The sequence below is a fragment of the Mytilus californianus genome, unplaced genomic scaffold (assembly GCF_021869535.1).
Source record: "Mytilus californianus isolate M0D057914Y unplaced genomic scaffold, xbMytCali1.0.p SCAF_25, whole genome shotgun sequence".
NCBI lineage: Eukaryota > Metazoa > Mollusca > Bivalvia > Mytilida > Mytilidae > Mytilus > Mytilus californianus.
The window spans coordinates 5,653,585-5,658,839 of record NW_026262674.1 but is presented as its reverse complement, the minus strand read 5'-3'; positions in this window follow the sequence as shown (position 1 = coordinate 5,658,839).

The following is a 5,255-nucleotide window of genomic DNA, read 5'->3' as shown; positions in this document are numbered from 1 at the left end:
GTTTAGAATTTACATATATTTATGACCATCTCAAAACTTTCACAAACTTATGTATTTGTATACCTCTGCAAATGGAAATCTTTGTCATGTATTTTTCTATGATGTAAATTTATCCGCAAATGTGTTTCTTTGTCTATGTAGCAAAGCCTCATCATTCAAATAATTTTATAGGGGTTATAAATTGTAAGGTGCATTTACATTTGCCTGGTATGTAAACCAATTCAAAACAAGAACTTTATAGAGGGGTGTAAAGCATCATTTCCTTTAATATGCGGAGACCTGTCAAATGTATTGTAAAGGAATATTTGTGTTTGTCTTTATAGTCGGCTGAAATGTATGTCAAATCAGAACATATCAAAAGCCTTTGAACATATTCCTAAATGTATGGTAAATACATATATTTGCAGACAATTTGTTTAATTACGAAATGTGATCAAATGTTAATATCAATGACATGTGTAAATATATTGGGCATATGTAACTTTGAATACATATGCAAAGATATGACAAAGAAAGATATTTAAGACAGCTAGAAATGTATGTGTAAATATATTGGGCATATGTTACTTTGAATATGTATGCAAAGATATGATAAAGAAAGATATTTAACACAGCTAGAAATGTATGGTAAATAGTTATATTAGCTTTTAATTTGCTGATATATTTGAAAGGTGCAGATTATATGGACAAATATTGCCATAGCTTTACTGGTCAAGCTATGATATGACAACTATAGCTACTTATATTGTAGTCAAGTTTGTTACAGAATAGTGTTTCGCTTTCTTTGTCGGATGTGATTTATTAATATTAATGCAATGTTTTGTTCTTATTCCACATTTCGTTTAACTTTCATATTTTATAAATGCACGTTTGATACCTATACGTTTATTGTGTCCTGGATCCCGTCTTATTTGTTCATTGAACCTTGTGTTGTTTGTATTGTGTTGATGTAATGAGTTAAGCCTTTTGACTTAATTCTTTGTATAGTCTTTTTTTGTCGTGATGTTGCACTAACGACTACGTTAGGGATGGTTGTCGACGAGCATAAGCGTTTAAACTCGTTGCCTTTGGTATGTACTGATCATCACAAGAGTGTTGTTCATATGTGTTTTTTGTTTGTTTGTCGTATTGTAAATAAATTAGTCCGTTATTTTTCTCGTTTGCATTGTTTGATATTGGGATCATTTATAGCTTACTGTTGGGTGCGAGCCAAGATGCAGTTGCTAACTTTTACTACATTGTATCTTGAATAAATGGGGGTTGTCTCATTGGCACTCATACCACATCATCTTATATCTAAATTGAAAGAGACAATTCAAATTATGACTTTTGCTTTTGCCTTTATAATTTTTAAACTGGTTTAACCATTGTAAGAAGAAAATTAGATTTTCATAGATTTTCATAAAATGCGATATAAGAAAAGTATAGAATGCGACACTATCAAATTCCAGAACTTCAGATACTAACGACTACCGGAGTCAGTTTCACAAACTAAACTTACGGCTAAGGTTGGTCGTAAGTATACTGAATTGTTCATGCCTTAATTATGATCAATCTAAGGCGTAAGTTTTTTTTTTGTGAAACCGACTCCTGATACCAAATCAATTAGTTTACGTATTCAAAAACTCAAATGAATTGAACTGGGACCTTTTTCAATTACTTAGTTACGTATATATACGGAGTCGCTATAGAAGGAAGTTCCTGCTGAGGATTAGTATTTTTCAAAAGTACACATTAAAAACAAGATATATTTGTTTAATTTCACTTAATATCAGTATGCTATGGTAGGCTAACTGTTAAGTTGCATGCAGAAACAGTCATTTTCAATGAATGACGCAGATGCTAAAGACCGTCTCAATTAAAGAACAAGATATATATAGTATGTTCGTATACTAGCTACAATACGTTAAATAAACATCATGCCAATTAAAAACCAGTACATCAATAAAAGGGATGCTAAACACAAGTATGCATGTGAATAAAACTTTAATAAATATATTATGTGGAACGAAATACAACTATGCAAAGATTTTTAAATATACATGTTGACATAGATTTGAAATTAATTTCTATTGGACATTATATCAATGATTAATTGGACAAAAGAAAAGAGAAAAAACAGTTTTGAAAGAAGAAAAATTGACACAAATGCAAGTGATCTATTTCAAATTGATTTAAAGTTAAATATATCTTCTTAAGGATGTTCACATTAACAAATTTCATCATTTTTAATTTATTACACTTGCTAATGTTGATAGGGTATCTGTCTAGCTTGAGTCCGGCTCTTCAAATGGCTGAATAGCATAGGACGGTGGACTTGATGGTTCCTCTCTGTCACTAATCCCTGTTGTTGCAGCTCTTGGTCTCAGAGCTGCACCTCCCTTCTTACTACTCTGTTTTTTTCTTGAACTCCTCTTATCCAATTGTTGAAACCAATTGTTCAAATAATCGGACCTCCACATAAGTTTCCTTTTAACAAATTGAATTCTTCCGCAATCGTCATCAGAGTCGGAACAACTGACTTCCTCGCTCTCTTCAGATGACATATAGTCATTGTTCTCCAAAACAGTGAACAGCTTTTCTTTGTCACCATCTGAAATTGTTGAACTAGTGTTCAAGATTACACGTCGCCTTACTCTTGCCTGAAATGTATAAATACATTTTTAATTATGTTTTTATTGACGGTTATGCATGATGGTAAATATAAAAAATATTGAGAACTTGTGGTAATAAAAGAATAAAATTTTAATGTCGTAAACTCCATTTTTTAAATACTTTGATATGTATCTTGTAAATGGATGCATCTCTATCAGTTCCGTGTTGCTCTACGTCATGTATATATAAAGTTTGCAATGCTTCACTAATTTCAATGCTCGAAATACTCTAATTTTCTGAGACTCTCACCACAAGAATGTACATAATAAAAAGCTAATTTTAAGATTCTCCGTAAGCAATTTATAAATATTTAATTTCAATCTGGTAAAGTCTTAACAAATATTAAGCTACCTATTTAAGGAATGGTTTTCACATCTTTTACCAGACAAACTTGCTGTTATAGATTTTTATCAACTGGTATTTTCATTAATTGTTTATAGTAATTTTTTTACAAAACATTATTTTGATTATCTTATAGATATGGATCAATAGACCACTTTTGAGATCGTTGCATTTTCGTCGAAAAGTTTGGTTTTAGTGAACATCTGATAATAATTCGTGCGTTTAGGGGCATTGTCACTTCCTTTCCCATGTTGAGCGATGGGTTAAAAAGAAAAATAATGCTATAATGTGTAGTGTACGAATTATTCGGCAAGTAAAATTCTTATAATTGATAACCAGCACTGCTGTCATTGGGGACTTGTGATTAAGTACCTCCGGAACAGACATTCTTTCTAGTTTATCCTGTATAATGACGATCACGAAGACGCTTGAAGAAGTAGTGCAGGGATACAGGCGATCCCCTCAATCATGTAAATGACATCACAAAGGCGCATAATTGCCGAACGAACTTTTCCCGCGAAGCGCATAACTCGAAAGTTGGCTATCATTACGTCCTGTTTCGACAGCTTCCTTTAGACACTCTTTATAACGAAATGGTCCCAACTCAATAAGTCTTGTTTTTATAACATAATTTTACATTTACTTTTAACTCTTGTTAATTGTGGACTGTTGTTTGTGTTGATTTTTTTTTTGTTTTTTTTTTTTGTTTTTTTTTTTTTGGTTTTTTGTTCTTTTGCTATAACGTTGTCAGTTTTCTTTTACTAATAAGGATGAAAACTCTTTTTGGTTTCTCCCGCCATTCTTGTATTCCCATAAACATGTCATTAAAAGAACCTGAAATTCTAGTCGATAACCGTTAAGGTTTTTTTTTCAGAAACACGCCTTCTTGTCCATGCAAGGAATTGTATATTTAAATATACAATTCCTTGGTCCATGTAATTAATATAACTCAATGATGATTTTCTTTGTCTTTATCTCTGCTGTTTTCTGGACTTTTCTATCGTATTTTCTTTTATTTTTCTGGACTTTGTCTTGAGGGTGTGGAAATAAGTTCTACACCCCTCTACAAAATATGGCACATTATGTAGTGAAGTCATTTTGAACATGAATTACAAAAAATGAGGAACTTGACATTCATAAATATATTTTTATCTGTATTCGTATATCTTATATAGGGGCGGACCCAGCCATTTCTTAAAGTGGGTTTCCAACCAAGTATAAGGGGGGTGGGGTCCAACCAAAAGTCCCCATTCAAAAGCATTGATCGACAAAAAAGGGAAGGTTCCAACCCCCGAAACGGCCTCCCGCCTTGGATCCGCCACTGTTATATAGATACAAATTGTTTTTATACCTTGGCCGTGGATAATTATCAAGTATGTTTATTGAATAAATGTACAAGTGCAGTAATTTGTATTGTGCTGCAGCAAACATTTACAACAATTTTAATTCGTGTAGTATGCTATTGTATAGATATTTTATAGATTTTATCAAGAATACATACTGTATGCCATGTCTCTATCAAAATTGCCAATTTTATTTCCAAGAGCGACGAGAACTTCATGTGTGTGTGTTGAATTTCTTCCTTCTTTAAATCTGTAAATCATATTAATAATATTTATTTACAAAATAACTTTCCGAAATTTTTTAGCTTATATGTACATGGTATCTCCAGTTATTTGAAGATAGTCTTAAAATCTATAAAACGACTGAACTTACATACGTACCATGTTTGTGCAAGTTGATTTATGCCAGCTCGAAATTAATTAAAGGAAAAGGGCATTATTGTTTTTTTTATGGTATTTGCGTTCGTTCGACCTTAAGATAACCAGTATATTTGCGTGGTGATATGAGCATAAGATAGTGCGAGCAAGGTATACGATCATATTGACATACTTTTCTGTTGTTGTTGTTGGTTGGTTGCTTAACGTCCAGTGGCAAATATTTCATGCATATTCAGGACGAGAACAAGTTCACAATAAATACAATAGGTAGGTTCTGTAAAAGATTAAGGGATTAAGGTCGGAGAAATTTAGACTGCCACTGGAAATGAGGGTATATTGGATAGGGACAGAAATTTAGCCTTGCAACAGGTCACCTACGGACCCCTCAATGAGTTGTTGCAAGGGTTCTTAACGTGCAAAGAGCGTGGCACTCTCTTTACACGAGGCATCGGATTTAACGTCCCCATTCTGACCGGACGTGGCTGCAAATTTGTACATCCCGCACAGCCAAACGGACGCCCCACTTTAGCACGGGTT